Source organism: Panicum virgatum, chromosome 8N (genome assembly GCF_016808335.1).
Source record: "Panicum virgatum strain AP13 chromosome 8N, P.virgatum_v5, whole genome shotgun sequence".
In the NCBI taxonomy this organism is placed as follows: domain Eukaryota; kingdom Viridiplantae; phylum Streptophyta; class Magnoliopsida; order Poales; family Poaceae; genus Panicum; species Panicum virgatum.
In genome coordinates this window covers 45,801,352-45,818,590 of record NC_053152.1, presented here as the reverse complement: position 1 = coordinate 45,818,590, position 17,239 = coordinate 45,801,352, and the positions used below count along the sequence as shown (strand labels likewise).

At 46.4% G+C, this 17,239-nt stretch overlaps 1 long non-coding RNA gene across 2 annotated transcripts; it reads right to left on the bottom strand.

Annotated features, from left to right (window-relative positions):
• Nucleotides 1-1,494: 1,494 nt before the first annotated feature.
• On the bottom strand, nucleotides 1,495-5,758 carry LOC120684533. 2 transcript variants are annotated; one of them, XR_005679340.1, is made up of 3 exons: nucleotides 5,199-5,753; nucleotides 3,377-3,531; nucleotides 1,495-3,130 (listed from the first exon to the last, which is right to left on the bottom strand). It is a non-coding gene; the product is annotated as an uncharacterized LOC120684533 (long non-coding RNA). The 2 variants fall into 2 exon arrangements; XR_005679339.1 differs by having other exon boundaries at nucleotides 1,495-3,531; nucleotides 5,199-5,758.
• Between the last annotated feature and the right edge of the window lie 11,481 nt (nucleotides 5,759-17,239).

Genomic DNA, 17,239 nt, shown 5'->3' with positions numbered 1-17,239 from the left:
GAAGATCCCAGACTCAATAGGCCGTGAGCTCATGAGACTAGAGGTGCTTCATATCTTCATCTGTAGTTCTGTACCAACCAAATGTCTGGAAATCGCTCGCTATATTCAATTTCAGCTCGAACATGCTATCAGGAGAGATTCCACTGCAGCTCCACAGGCTGACGAACCTTCAAGTGCTAGATCTTTCTAACAACCATCTCACAGGTGGAATCCCAATTGAGCTGAACAACCTGCACTTCCTCTGCACTTAATGTTTCTTTTTTCGATAAGGCACTCAATGTTTCTAATAACGACTTATAAGGGCCGATTGCAGCTGTAGTCCAGTTCAGTACATTTACAAGTTCAAGCTTTGGAGGGAACTCAAATTTGTGTGCGTCGTTTGTTGATCGGCCTTGCAGCTCAGAAGAAGCACATCATGTCACCACTCTCTCCAGAGAACAAACGGAGAGAAGGATCGCCTTTCTGCGGTTGCTTTAGGAGCTTTCTCTTTGGTGTAGGGGTGTTGTATGATCAGATGGTATTGTCAAAGTATTTTGGTTAGTTGAGTCCAGTTCAGTACAAGTATTTTTTTTCCCAAGGGGAGGGCACATACCTGGATCTTTCTCAGGTGCAGCAACATCTGCAATGGACAAGCTTTGACTTGCACAGTTGTAAATAATATGTATCTTTACAAATGGAGAAGATCATATACTTTGCTGGGAATTCCACGCAATGTGAGCTAATCATGAGTTTAGTTTTCTCAAAGCAAACCTTTTTTCTAAGATCGGCGTGTATGTCAATTTGTATCTGCTCTATGCAATCTGATAAGACGATGGAATTCTTATAATGGTGTATCAATGTCACAAATTCCAAAATTATTTTTTCTTTTTTTAGTGAGCCAAAAACTTCTCTACTCCAGTTGTTGCAATGGTCAAGCACAAAACTTTATTCAAACAGAAAAGCAAGTCACTTTGTCTCTAGATAACAGAGTATATATGATCTCCAATAGCTGCTAGTATCTGAGAATGCTTAAATCGAAATAAGGTTCTGCATTGCACAGCACAGACCTACTTGATCTCCTGGACTACACAACTACTAGTCTGAAACTCTGAATCTACTAAGCTACACCATAATGTTGTGAATGTGACCCTCCGAATCCAACACCCTTTGCAAACATTCAGACAGAAGTTTGAGCTTGGCAGAAAATAGGAGTCGGCCAGAACCTGGAGGTGCAACCACAAGCCAAAACGAACTCAATAGCTAACAGATTCGATCTCAGGCAGCATAAGCTTGAACAAGCGTAACTGAAAAACAGAAGAAATGTATACCAAACCAAGCAGAGGTTCATGTAGAAAAATCACTTAATCATGCTTATGTCAAACTGCTGAACAGCAACAACTGTTTCGGGTAAACACAGACACAAAACAATTCATGAAACCATAGATACAATCTTGACACAATCACACAAATGACACATATGCTTCGAAGACAATGCCCTCCATGCAGAGACCAGACGATTCAGGCACATCAGCAGCTTCAACGACTGATGGCTTACTGACCACCACGGAGCTGGAGCACCAGATGAGGTGGACACCTTTTGGATGTTGTAAACTTGTAGTCGGCAAGGGTGCGGCCATCCTCCATTCCAACTGCTTGCCGGCAAAAATTAGATTCTGCTGGTCCGAAGGGATGCTCTCCAATTGTTTCACGGTCAGGGGCGGGGTCTCGATCCGGCGGACGGATGAGTACCCACCGACGAGCAGGAGCTGTAGGGGACAACCGCCATTCATACCTCATCCCAGTGGACGGTCGTAGGGCGAGCGACGGGCGGGGCCAGGCTATCACCACGGAGGCATCCGCTGCCCATACGGCCGTCATTCTGCCAAGGCGTTGCGCGTCGGGCGCGGAGGCGCCGCCTCGCTGGCGCGACTGCCGGGATCGCCGCCGGTGAAAGAAACTCTAGGCGCTGCCGAGCCGAGCATTCTGGGGCTCGTGAGAACAGGGAACAGATAGGGAAGAAATGAAAATAGAAAAACGAAAAGTAAGAGAAAGAAAAAATGATAAAATAAAATGGTGATATTAATAATCATCTTTCCTCAAACTTCACACATGAACGGTGAATGACTGTGTCGGTGTACTGCTGTTTAATTAAGTTGGCCTCGCACGATTTTTTTTTTTTTTTTGCCAACTGAATGACTACCGTTGCAGCCTTTTGGGTGCATGGTTATTGTGTGAGATCCTGCTCCCACACCAACCTCTCGCTACAGAAACCGGCTCTTTGCCGAGTGCTAAACTCTTTTGCCGAGTGTTTTCTTTCGGGCACTCGGCAAAAATCTTATTTGCCGACTGCTTCTCAAAAGACACTCGGCAAAGGGCTTGTTTGCCGAGTGTCAAAAAAATACACTCGGCAAAAAAGCGAGTTTCATGATAAATTAGTGGAGATGCACAACAGACACGACATCAGAAAGATTCACACTTCCATGAATCAATCACACATTTCACTGGATAGTGGATAGTGATGTCCATTTTAATGCTAAGAGCCCTAACAATTATTATAGTTATGAACATAACACAATAAAATCCAGAGGCCTTAAAAGCTTCAGACTTTCAGAGGCATAACAGTTTTGACAACCATCAACTGGATCACCAGAAATGGATCAGAAACCACTTTAGGTTTGACTAATATATCTTGCTTGGATACTGAAGCAAGCATTTGTTCAGAATCATTTATTCAGTTAACTATAGAAGAAATTATTGTTTATAAAACAGGATCTGCACTATTAGATTGCATGCTCGTGGTAAATTAAAGTATGTGTGTCACAGTAGTGCTATTGGTCAAGAACCAATTGATTGGATCCTTTCAGTCTATTGCTTCCAGAACCAACTTGAGGCATCTGAATTTTCTGATGAAATTCAGAATGACAAGTTGCCACATTTTCAGAACCGCCATAGGAGGGGCATTTTGGAGATTAATGACAAGTTTTTTCAGAACCACATTTTAGTCATGCTATATTGACCAACTGCACACAGGCTGACCATGCACATGCGCTCCTCCCCTTCACAGTGAATTGATATTTCATAGCATGCACATGCTGTCTGCATATCATGGCATTGCATTGATATTTCTTATGGTTTAGACAGAAAGGGACACCTACATGATATAAAAACTGCCATTAGGACTACTGAATTAGTAGGATTTACTGAATGGAATAGAGTTGCAATTTTCTCTTGAGCTTTCAGACTATACTTATATCTAAATAAAATCCTAATAACATCTTTGCCTCAATCCCATGTCCAACGCTAAACAAAAACCAAACTGTATAGGCCATAGGGAAGCACTCTAACAAATAATCACAATGACACGAATAGCAGGAGATCAGGAGTAAGAAGCGGCAACCTTGAAGCGGAGCAGAAATCCTAAGCGTGTGGGTGGGCAATGTGACAGCCGAGGACAAATGCCATGAACTTAAGGCTGTCGATGCTCAGTTCCTTCAACGTTGAGTAATGCAGTGTAGCTGTAGGATCTGCTTCTAGATGTCTACGAGGATCTGCCTGTCAAGTCGTTAGTGCGCGGCGATGATGTTACTCCACACCTAAGGGTGTGTTTAGTTGGTGAAAAAGTTTGGGTTTTGGTACTGTAGCACATTTCGTTGTTACTTGACAAATAATATCCAATTATATACTAATTAAGCTTAAATGATTCAGCTCGTGCTAATCAGTTACACTGTGTAATTAGTTATTTTTTCAAATGCATTTAATGCTCTATGTATGTGTCCGAAAATTCGATTTGACGAGTACTGTGCAAAAATTTTTGGGAACTAAACAGGGCCTAAGTATCAAGGAAGTGAAAAAATTAAGGGTTTTTTTATCCATACCATTACAATTTTCAAAGTTTGGAGAAACGCCATTACTATTCGTCTATTTCGAAACATACCATTACAATTTTTCGCTTCTCGCAAAAATGACACAGAATACGTATGGAGACAATCTGGGCCCAGCTGCAGGTGTATATGAATACGTATATTGCATTGAACGCCCTCTCTCCTATCACTGACTCGCGGGCCCCGCATGTCATCTTCTTCTTCCTCCTTCCTCCTTCCTCCTTCCCTGCCGCACTCCTCCTCCCCGCGGCCGAGGTCGAGCTCGAGGCGGCTCTCCACCCGACGCCGGATCTGAGCGAACGCGCCGCGACGCCGGAATAGGGGCTCAGGGCGAGGCCGGGGACGACGACGGGGGTGGAGGGGCAGACCAGCCGCGCGCCGCCCTGCTCCTCCCTCCCGGGACCGGCGGGGCGGAGCTGCTACTGCCCGCGCCACCGGTCCGCCGCCGTTCACGCCCTCGTCCTTTCCTCACGCGCCGTCCGTGCCGCCCACGAGCAGGGGATGGGGGCACAGGGAGCACGGGAGGGAGGCGCCGGTGCCGGGAAGGGAGGCTGCGCGCGAGCGGGGAGGAAGATGGCGGCCGGTGAGCGCGGAGAAGGCAAGGGTCGTGGCCGGCGCGCAAACAGAGGGAGCAGGGGCCTCCCGCGAGGGGGATGCAGGAGCAGCGCCGGCGAGTGGGGAGGGATGGAGGAGCAGGGGAGCCGGCCGCCACGCGCTCGCCGCCATCCTCCGATGCGTGGCCTGCTCGAGCTCCCCGGCACGGAGGGCCGTGCGCCACCCTGGGTCGCTCTGGAGGTAGCAGGGGAGGAGGACAGGGGAGGGGAGGGGGCGGCCGTGCGCCACGCCGCACCGCGTCTCCGGCCGGCCACTCGCCACGCCGCGCTCCTGCCCGGGGAGGGAGCAGGGGAGGGAGGGAGGCCAGCTCCACCGTGCCGAGGAGCCTGTGCGCCACGCCGCCCTGCTGCTCGTCCTCCCTGCCGAGCCCTGAGGCATGCTGGCGGCGGCACGTGGCCGGAGGAGGGAGGAGGAGATGCAGAGGCGGCAGGGAAGGAGGAGAGAGAAAATGGGAGGAGGAGGGCGGCAGGAAAGGATGAAGAAGAAGATGGCATGTGGGGCCCGCGAGTCAGTGATAGGAGAGAGGGTCTTCAATGCAATATACGTATTCATATATACCTACAGCTGGGCCCATGTTGTCTTCATACGTATTCCGTGTCATTTTTGCGAGAAATGAAAAATTGTAATGGTATGTTTCGAAATAGACGAATAGTAATGGTGTTTCTCCAAACTTCGAAAATTGTAATGGTATGGATAAAAAAACCCAAAAATCAAATGTCTTACCAGAAGCCAACGATTGAGGTGGAAGTTAGTGGTCCGGACAATCGACGGTCGATCGACAGCACGATTCTTGGTCGTTGGCGCGGCGGGCCATGGATCTCGCACGGAGAGCCATGGAGCACGGGGGAGGCCGGAGGCGCCTGCATCTTGGAGGACGGATCTCCACTTCGTGTCTTTGGGTTTGTGGCACGGTGGTGGGGCAGCGAGAGCCCCACTCATCGGGGGTGTCCGTGGCGTGCGTGTCCGCTCGATCTGCGGCGAGCGACGGGATTTGCTGCAGCACGTCCGAAGCTGCGGCGCGCTCATCCACGGCGGCAGCAGGTGCACCAAGGCGAGATGAGGCCTAGAGGGTGAGTAGGAGACTAACCTCGGCGGTGGCGGCCGGCGGCGAGCGGTGGTGCGTCGGGGTCGAGGGAGGCGTCCTGTAACCCGATCCGGCGGGGCACTTGACAGATCGGAGCCGCGGCAGCCTGCGGACGGCGTGGCAGCCAGGGACGGCACAGCGGCGCGCGGACAGCACGGCGGTCGGGGACGGAGCAGCGGTGGCGCCGGTATGGAGCGGAGGCCCGGACGGGGGCCGGAGACGGAGGGTTGCGATGTTTTTTTTTTGGAAGGAAACGATGGGACATGGGAGGGGGAGTCGCGACTGTTTTTATGGAAAGAAGCCCCAAAATCAAGCGCTGCGCGGGGCGGGTAGAGGCGGGCGGGTAGGGGGTACCGTGGTGAAAAAAAAAGAGGATTTGTGGAGAAACATTTTCCTTGATGCTGTTTTTTTGCCTTCCACCAAATCCTGTCAAGCACCCATTCCTTCTATGTGGGCCTTAATAGTTGTTTTGTGAGAGGGATGGCTAGGTTAATGTTGGTGATAATTGTTTTTAATTCTTTCATCTTTTATAGTATAGATAGATAGATGAATTGCATCAAACTATCACTGAGACTTGTACCATGTCTAATAAAGGTTGATATAAATATATATTTTATTGTAGAGTGCCATAGCTGTTTCTTTTGTTTGCTGTACAGAAGATATGTCTTTTGCAAAGTGACTCTATGTGCACTTATTTCGTGACACATTCATTTGAATTTTGAAATTATTTGCATTTCCTCCGATGATCTGGTGTAGCTTCTCCAACCGGTTGGTTGTATTGAAGGAACATGGGTTACATACTTAATTGCACTACAGAATACACATGTACTTAAGTTCAACTTTACCACATGACCATTGAGTCAGCTATCAATTTTACTTCACTCCAATAATAAACAGAAAGTAGGTGAGAGGACAAAAGAAGGAGCAACATATCTTTATTTCAAGTTAAGTTTCGTTGTTTCAGAGCCTTATAAGAGAACATTTGGCTACAAATACCTCGTGGTGCAAGACATCCATTTAACAGAAATCTCTCACAACCAAGCATTCTTCATCTCACGTGTCGCTTCATAGGCATGAGAGCCATCAGGATAATCATGACCACCAGTTGAGAAGTTTGCGGTATCTACGCTGTACAGTAACCATTGCCAGATCCAATGCAATACCTTAGTGCTGTTGGGCTCAAAACTGCTAATGATATGACACAAGTACCAGAAGAAACTAATGCAAGTGTTTTTCATTCCAGGTGCTACATCCTTTGAATGCAGCAACGAGGCATGTGTCTAAAATCAGTCTAAGACGCAATTATGGTGTTTCGACGCCGATTCGTGCAGCTTGGTCAATAAAGTACTTGCTGCTGTTTCCAGAGCAGAGATCTGTTGGCAACTAAAATTAGCAAATACCGAGGACCGACCGGTCTGACCGGTCGGGCCGATCGGTTAGACCGGTCTGGTCCAGTGTAAGTCGAGTCGAGTTAGATCTGTATTTTTTAGTCTGTTTGTAACCCGATTTGGAAGGGGTACGTCCTCCCCGGTCTATAAATATAAAGGTCACGGCCGTTTGAGTTCCTTCTACCCAATCGAATCAATCAATTTACAATTTTCCTATTTTCCTCAAACCCTAGCTTTTCCAACCTCGTGCTGTTCTTTGCTCATCTGTACGGCATTCAAGGGCGTCTTGAGTGGCCTGCCGACCTCAAGACAACCCTAGATCTCCATGCTCCGATGGGGTCCCTCCCGAGCTTGGGGTTTTAGTTTTCGCGGGATTTTCTGCGTCCGACCGGTCAGACCGGTCGCCGGAGATTCTCGCTGGTGTTCTAATCGTTGTGATCCGCACGTTCTAGCGCTTGTGTGTTGACCAGATTTGCGTCAACATACTTTTTGGCCACTCTGCTGGGGACAGATCTGCATCCATCGGTTACATTGACCGGTGAAAAGCCTATCCCCTCCAAGGTAGATTCCACTTCCATTGATGTCAAGTATGAGGACATACATGAGGAGTGTCGCAGCAATTCGAGGCCCACCTCAAGAAGGAGCAGTCGGAGGTCACGAAGAGATTGCTTCATGTTATGGGAAGACTCGGCAAGGCGTCATCGAGAAGGAGAAGTTCATCATGCCTACATTCACGCCACCACCGCCGAACCCATCTACTACGGCCACAGCTACTGCACCATCTGCTTCCACTACAAGAGATGTAAGTTTTTCATTCGAATCTATTAAGCAGTTCGCGGAAGCCTTTTGTAGTAGATTCGAACAGTCGCAGAAGCTTACACAAGATCTACTTATTGATTTGAATCTGCAAAATATGGGTAAGAGAGTTGCTAACGATTATTCTAATCAAACCCCTAATGCTTGTCCTTCAGCTGCGCCAACAGAAAATTTTTAGTATGGCATGCCGCCGAATTATTTCCCGGGGCAATCACCACCACCAGGCACAGTTCGGCCCTCCATGGCTGAAACAGTCAGACCGGTCTAGCCGACCGGTCAGACCGGTGCCTCGATGGCTGGATCGGTCTGACCCGTTGCTCCGACCGGTCAGACCGGTGCCATGGTGGTCGGCTCTGTGTCACAGCCACAACTTGCGCCTCTTCCTTCTTCGGCTGCCTCTGGCCGAGAGGATGAATTGGCGGAATTTGTGCCGCCGTATACTACGAAGTCTTACGGTGAACCCCCGTTCCCTCCACCAATGCCCAAAGATGTTTGGGATGATTTACTCAAGTCAAATCCTCACTATGCCACACAGACGATGTCCACTACTGATCCTATGACACATCGTTTAGGCCAAACATCTACGGGTAACTATGAGGCCGATCTTGCTAGGATGAGAGAAGATATGACCAGTATGTTTAAGTCTAAACTTGGTTTAGATGTGGGTAGGAGTCGGCTTTACCAAAGGCCGTACATTGATGCTTTCGATTTGATTCCTTACCTTGCTGGTTGGCGTGTTCCCGATTTTGTTAAATTTAGCGATGATGATAACTGATCGACTTGGGAGCATATCAGCTAATATATCGCTCAACTTGGGGAAGCTGGTTCTAGCAAATCTTTGCATGTTCGTTTATTTTCTGTCTTTAACTAGAACATTTTTTTTGTTTTCGACGTTAGGCCCGAACTCGATTCGTTCTTGGGACGAATTAGAGCAAAGGTTTCACGATCATTTTTATAATGGGGATAACGAAACTAAGTTGACAGACTTGACATCGGTTAGGTAGGGTAGAGATGAATCTATCCATGAGTACTTTAAGAGATTTAAAGATATTAAAAACCGATGCTACAACTTGACTCTTTCTGAAAAGGATTTGGCCGATTTAGCTCTTGCGGGTTTGCGTTCTAATTATAGAGAGAAGCTTGATGGTTCATATCACTATTCATTAAATCAGCTTCATGTAAGAGCTTTAGGCCAAGAGGCGTGGTTCAGAAAAGAAAAGGATACCTATAAGTCCCATCGTTCAAATACACATATCGTTGAATATGATTCCGATTCCTTGGATGATGAGGATAAAGAGGTATATGCTACTGAGTTTGTTTGATCAGCCTCGGCCAAACCATATTCTTGTGCATCTCTCAAGCCGACTCAAAGGAATCGGCAAGAAGCGATGAAGTTTACTTTTGACGTGTCCAAGTGTGATCGTATTTTTGATGAATTGTTAAGACTTGGGCATTTAATGATTACTCATGTTATACCACCGCTTGAGGAGCTAAAGCGGCGTGCTTATTGTGAATTTCATAATTCTTCATCTCATGCAACTAACGATTACAATGTGTTTCGTCGATAGGTACAATCGGCCAGAAATGAAGGATGATTTACCATTCCGATGAAGATAGATAAAGCTCCTTTCCCTGTGCATACCATTGATCTCAACAACGCTAAGGTACTCATTCGGCCGAATCAAGCCGAAGGGGCAAAGGGCAAGAATGTGATCATTGGTGATGAGAGGCCGTTAACTATTGATAACAAGATTCTAGCCAGGGAGATGGTTCAGAAGAAAACTCCTGATGGGAAGAAGAACATGAGAATAATCCATATGCCTCGTGCGCCCGGGGGGCAAGAAGGCTCTTCTTCAGGAGACCGGTCTGCTGCTCAACCGAGACCGGTTAGACCGGTTGCTCTGATTGGTCAGACCGGTCAGACCGCCCTGGTGGCCAACCCCAGATGTTTAAGTCTAAATGTCCGGAAGTGGATACATGGAAGACAAACCAGCCAAAGGTGCAGGGCAAGCTCGCAAATTAGAAGCCTACATTTGGTCAATTGCTGAACAAGTACTCAAAGGCCGTTTGAAATGATCGGCCACTAAAAAAAAGACCGAGATCACCTCCACGATAAGGCGCATCTTCATCTCCTAGGGGAGAATCAAGCAAGCGCAGGGGTGATGTGGTTACCTTGTTCCCTCCTCAACAGATGCAACCGATGTACGCTACCATGCCATGGGCTCCGCCGGCATCAGATTCTCAATTTCCCGCATGGGAGCATGGGGGATTCTGGATGCAATGCTACCCGATGTCGTATCCGCCACATTTCCCGGGGGAGGGACGTTCTAGAGGACCTGTGTTCGACATGTTAAGACAGCCGGTTCATGGCCGATTGGGGCAACACCAATCTGGTCAGGGGCAAAACCCCGGACCAGTCAGACTGGTCTCAGCAGAGACCAGCCCAAGTTCGTCCTACGCATCAAGAGTATTGCATCAAGGAGAAGAAGGACGAACCTGAGCCAATGCAAGTGGATTCTGAGAAGGCTACAATTGCCAATGTTGTGCAAGTTGAAGATGGGGAAGGCAAGACACAAGATGCACAGAGAGGACCGATGATCATTGAGAAATCGGTCGATACTTCTCAAAAACTTGTGTTGGCCAATGATCATGAGGCCAGCAGCAGCAACTCCAAGGACCAAGACAAGGAAAAGTATTTTCAACCTAGGTGGTGCCCGCCGGGGTTGACACATACTCAGAAGAGGAGGTTGCAGTTGTAAGGATCACCGGGGTGTCCGACCCTAGAGGGGGAGGGGTGAATAGGGTCGCTAATCGCTTTTCTATCCTAGGGCTCAATCTAATTGCATAAGATAAACCTAACACGTCCTACACATGCTAGTTATGACTAAGGTTTATCTATGCTACCCTCTACTTACCCCAAAAGACTTGCCACCTATAGCCAATCCTAATCAAACTAACTAGGAAAGTAAAGGTAAGCAAGAAAGAGTAAATGCGGAAACGTAATGCGGTAAGTAAAGCGGTAAGGGAGAGGATATGCAAACTCCCGTGAAGACACCAAGACACACGATTTAACGTGGTTCGGTTAGGACACCAAAGTCCCTCCCTACGTCCACGGCCACTTGCTCACAAAGAACAAGTGTGATGCCGAGTCTCTTCGCTTGATCACCGTCTTGCCACGCCTCCAAGGCTCCCGACAAGCAAAGGCTAAGTGACGCCAAGTCACAAAGACGAGGTCACCGCCACCGTCTATCTCGAAGCATCACCACGGCACCGTCTTCACTATCTTGGAGCTTTAACACCAAGTAGGGGCCTCCTTCCCCGCACAAAGTGTCGTTGCCACTCCACACCAAGTCGGAGGGTCACACGACGAGTACACAAGGTGCTTGCCGCAGCAAGGCTTTCTCTCAAGCTAGTTCTCTCAAGAACTAAGCCTAAACAAGCACTAAGCACTCTCACAAGTGTGCTTAAGCCTATATGATGTACAATGAATCTCTATGGTGGTTGGAGATGATCTTTAGCTCTTGTATACTTCCTTGAACTCCAGCGCTCTCAAATGACCCGGCCTTGGGGGTATATATAGGCAGCACAAGCAAATATAGCCGTTGGAGAAAAGCTGCCAGAAAACTGCGTAACGCCGGTTAATCCGACGTACCCCAAAAGCCATCATCGGTTTAACCGGTGTATGTAAACTGCTATGTGAAAAACTAGCCGTTAGCAATTAACCGGTGTATCGCCGTTTTAACCGATGCAATCAACCGGTGTATGTAAAATTAGCGTCGGTTTAACCGGTGATTGTAACTTCTTCACGTTCCTCCAAAAACCACCTCTCTGGACAACTGAACCGATGCAATTGACCGATGTATCGTTGGTTCAACCGGTGTATGTATTTTCATCGGTCTTCGTTTGGCAATGCACCGACGTTTGCATTTTCTTCAACGTCGGTTAATCCGGTGAGTGTATCTTCAGTTTCCAGCTTCTGGACCCCCGTAGGGGTGGCCCTTCGGGCCTTGCTACGCCTCTCTTCTCTTTGTCATCACTTGAACCTAAAAGCCTGAGAATAGTCATCTTAACAATCACATTAGTCCAAGTGTTGTGTGTGTCATCAATCGCCAAAACATTATATTGAAATATGGCATGAGAGGCCATTTTCGCTACAGCAGTGTCTTCGTCGCCAGGAACATAAAGAAAAAGGAGGCGGAGAAGTTGAGGGATGAACACTTCAAAAAGTATAGACCAAGGATCCCTCAAGGCAAGATGTGGTAGTTCAAGGCACTTGACCAGCTATCAGGACTGGTCGGATCGCCCCAGCCGACCGGTCTGACCGGTGTCCCAGACCAGTCTGACCATTCAGAGCAACTGGTCAGACCAGTCGAACCTGAGATTGAGCAGAAAGCCGAAGAAGGTGCTTCCACTTCGGCTCCTAGCACAACAGAGGTTCCAGCAGCTCCTTCAGCAACAGAAGACAAGGAGTTGGTGGGTTATGAAGCTGCTTTTGAACATACCAACATGGAGATTAATGTTGTGCGCTTCTCCGATGATTACTTGGCAATGACGGAGGAGGAAGCTGATCATCTGGACTTTGGGCCACGTGAGGCTATATTTTAGAAGCCCAGAGAGTCAGATAATCATTTGAAGGCTCTCTACATGAGGGGGCACATCAACGGGAAGCCAATTTCTTGTATGCTCGTGGATAGTGGGGCAATTGTGAATTTGATGCCATATTCATTGTACAAGAAGCTCGGTGGGATGGACAAAGAATTGATCAAGATGAACATGACGGTCAGTGGCATTGGAGGAGGTGATCCCATTGGAGCCAAGGGGGTTGTTTCAATGGAGCTGACCGTTGGGAGCAAGACGATCCCGACAGCATTCTTCATCTCCGAGGTGCAAGGTAACTTTAGTCCTATACTTGGACGTGATTGGATTCATGCCAAACAATGTGTGTCATCTTCCTTGCAACAGTTCCTTATTTAGTGGATCGGCGATGAAATTGAGGTTGTGCATGGTTGCCTCTTCTTTCATTGCAATCGCTAGTTCCGAGTTCGTTGGTGCACATGACAACATCAAGTGCTTATCGGGCCTGGACTTGACCGATTACGACTTGATCAGTTGCACCAAGGAGGGTTTTGTATCTGCTGTCCTAAAGCCGATGGAGAATCGGCTACATTTACTTTTGTGATGAATCAGGTCAGTAACACAGAGCCGACCGGTCAGACCGCTGCCTCTGACTAGTCAGACCAGCCGACCGGTCAGATCGGTGTACCAGACCGGTCAGACCGGTCCAGTGCAGAGTGGCTGCAGCAGCGCCTTGGGCACTATCGGGCAAGGACGAACGATATGTGCGAGGCCATTGAGGACTTCAGTTACTTTAATAAGTTAGGCCAAGGTTTTACGTCGGCTGATCCATTAGAAAAGATAGACATTGAAGATGGTTTTGTTCCTAGGCCGACTTTTGTAAATGCAAACTTACCGGATGATTGTAAAGCCGATTTAATAAGGTTATTAAAAGAATATGTCGATTGCTTTGCATGGGAATACTCTGAGATGGCTGGTTTGAGTCATGATTTGGTTGAGCATCAGCTGCCGATCAAAGCTGGTTTTAGACCTTATAAACAACCTGCTAGGTGTTTTAATCTCTGGTTATGTATGACCGAATAAAAGAGGAAATTAATCGCTTATTAAATGCTAGATTTATTCGGTCTTGTCGTTATGTAGAGTGGATCTCTAATATTGTGCCTGTTGAAAAGAAAGATTTGGGCATGATTAGAGTTTGCATTGATTTTAGAGATCTTAATAACACTACTCCTAAAAATGGATATCCTATGCCTATAGCCGATATGTTGATCAGTGAGGCTTCTGGACATCGTGTTATTAGTTTTCTTGATGGTAATGCAGGTTATAATCAAATATTAATTGCCAAAGAGGATACTTCTAAAACAGCCTTTAGATGTCCTGGTTTTGTTGGTTTGTTTGAGTGGGTTGTCATGACTTTTGGTTTGAAGAATGCTGGTGCTACTTATCAAAGAGCTATGAATTTGATCTTTCATAATTTACTTGGTGTTATATTGGATGTATATATTGATGATGTTGTGATTAAATCGGACGGCTTGAGTCATCATTTGGCTGATTTAATACTTTCTCTTGAGAGGATGCATCAGTATGGATTGAAGATGAACCCGCTTAAATGTGCTTTTGGTGTATCGGCTGGAAAGTTCTTGGGCTTTATTATTCATGAGAAAGACATAGAGATTGATCCAAAGCGAATTGAAGCCATAAAGAAAGTGGAGGCTCCTACCTGCAAGAAAGATTTGCAGAAGTTTCTGGGCAAAGTAAATTTCTTGAGAAGATTTATATCTAATTTGTCTGGAAGGATAGATGCTTTTACTTCTATTCTTCGGTTGAAGGATGAAGCTGAATTTACTTGGGGGCAAAACCGCAATAAGCTTTTGAGAAGATCAAGAAATATTTATCTTCACCACCGGTTCTCAAGGCGCCTAAGATAGGTATTCCTTTTAGGCTTTATGTGGCTGCAGAAGATAGAGTTATTGGTGCTGTTTTGACTCAAGAGACCGGAGGAAAGGAGTATATTATTACATATGTGGGCCGACGTCTTATTGATGCGGAAACGAGGTATGCTTTTATTGATAAATTGTGCTTATCATTATATTATGCTTGTACCAAGTTGAGGCATTATTTTTTATCTAGTACTTGCATAGTTACTTGTCAAGCCGATGTTATTGAGCATATGCTACAAAAGCCGGTTTTGAGTGGTAGAATCGGAAAGTGAGGTTATGCACTTGTTGAATATGATTTGGCCTATGAATCTTTGAGAGCTATTAGAGGCCAAATTGTAGCGGGTTTTATTGTTGACCATCGGATTAATGATGAGCATGATTTGGAAGTCGCACACCATTGAAATTATTGTTTGATGGATCGGCTTGTGATGATGGTCAAGAATTAGTGTCGTTCTTATTTCTCCGAGTGGCACTATTTTTGAGTTCTCAAACCCATTGGAAGAAGAACACACGAATAATCAAGTTGAATATGAAGCACTTCTATTTGGCTTGGAATTATTGGAATCAATGGGTGTTAAACATGTGGAAGCTTATGGAGATTCACTTCTGGTGGTGCAGCAAGTATCCAAGGTATACCAATGTTACAATGGATCATTAAATGCATATCTTGATAGATGCTTTGAAATTATCTCTTGCTTTGATGAATTTGTTATTCGACATATTCCAAGAGAGGATAATAAAAAGGCAAATGCTCTGGCTGAGCAAGCATCTGGCTACAATGTTACTAAAAATATTTTAACATGATGAAGCCGATGCGAGCAACAGCCGAGTTACTGGTTCTGGACGAACCGGTCAGACCGGATGCTCCAACCGGTCTGACCGCCCATACTGGTCTGACCAGTCCAGAGACCGGTCTGACCGGTCAAATAACTGAAAACAGCGAGTCGGCCATTGCTTCTAATTCCAAAGGGAAGGCCGAAGTTGCTGATTGGAGGGTGCCTATTGTGACATATTTAAAGGACCCTGGTCGTGGTGCAGATAGAAATATTCGGCGTTTGGCATTTAAATATATTTTGATCGATGATGAGCTTTATCATCGGACCGCCGAAGATGTACTCCTCAATTGTTTGAATTCTGATCTAGCCCGTGTTGATATGGGAGAAGTTCATGAAGGCATCTGTGGTACGCATCAATCGGCTCCTAAAATGAAGTGGTTACTTAGGAGATCTGGTTTTTATTGGCCAACTATGATGGCGGATTATTTCAGATATTGTAAGGGGTGTGAAGAATGTCAGCGGTTCGGTGATATTCGTTGGTGCCCGCTGCGTTGATGCATACTATTATCAAGCCATGGCCATTCAGAGGTTGGGGGTTGGATTTCATTGGTCAGATTAATCCCCTTCTTCAAAGAGAGATCGCTTCGTGTTAGTTGCTACGGATTATTTCACTAAGTTGACCGAAGCAGTTTCTTTGAAGAATATGACACACCGGGAGGTAATTGAGTTTATTACAGAGCATATTATTCATAGATTCGGTATTCCTCAAACTTTGACGACGGATCAAGGTTCATCATTTATTTCAAAGGAGGTGCGTGATTTTGCCGAATCTTATAAGATCAAGATACTCAATTCATCCCCATATTATGCTCAGGCCAGTGGTCAGGCCGAGTCAAGTAAAAAGATCTTGATAAAGGTTATCAAGAAGAAGATAGAAGAAAATCCTAGGATGTGGCATGAGGTATTATCTGAAGCATTGTGGGCTCATCGTATATCTAGACTTGATACTACTAAAGTTACTCCTTTCCAGCTTGTATATGGTCAAGAGGCCGTTTTGCCCGTTGAGGTGAATTTGGACGCTTATAGATTGGCTAAACAAAATGATCTTACCGCTGTTGATTACTATGATTTGATGATGGACAATATTGATGAAGTGAGTGACAAGCGGTTGCAAGCTTTGAAGGAAATTGAGAAGGACAATCTTCGGGTGGCTAGAGCTTACAACAAGAAGGTAAGAGCAAAATCTTTTTAGATTGGTGAGCTGGTTTGGAAGACAATATTGCCTCTCGGGACAAAGAGTAACAAGTTCGGCAAGTGGTCGCCAAGTTGGGAAGGACCGCACAAGATCGTCAAGGTTATCTTCGTTAATTCTTATATGGTGGACATGATGCAAGGAGAATGTCTTTCAAGGGCTCTTCGTGGAAGATACTTGAAGAAATATTATCCCAGTGTGTGGCAAGACGCTTGAAGATGAAGACGGCCGGTATAGAATATCGCCCTTAGCATTATTTTTAACCTTGTGTTTTCTGTATATATCATGTATTTAGGCTAGTTTTTGGTACTTGATTTTTGGCTTGCAAAGCTCACCAAAGAGGCAGGGGGGCATATGTTGGCAGCCAAAATTGGCAAATACCGAGGACCGACCGGTCTGACCGGTCGGGCCGATCGGTCAGACTGGTCTAGTCCTATGTAATCCGAGTCGAGTTAAATCTTTATTTTTTAGTCCATTTGTAACCCGATTTGGAAGGGGTACGTCCTCCCCGGTCTATAAATATAAAGGCCACGGCCGATTAAGGTCCTTCTACCCAATCGAATCAATCAATATACAATTTTTCTATTTTCCTCCAACCCTAGCTTTTCAAACCTCATGCTGTTCTTTGCTCGTCTCTATGGCGTTCAAGGGCGTCTTGAGTGGCCTGCCGACCTCAAGACAACCCTAGATCTCCAAGCTCCAACGGGGTCCCTCCCGAGCTTGGGGTTTTAGGTTTCGCAGGATTTTCTGCGTCCCACCGGTCTCACAGGTTGGCGGGACCGGTCTGACCGGTCACCGGAGATTCTCGCTGGTGTTCTGATTGTTACAATCCGCGCATTCTAGCGCTTGTGTGTTGACCAGATTTGCGTCAACAAGATCCAAGAGTATGCAATTTGCGTCTCTCATCGACCTTGTGAAGCATGGGTATGTAAG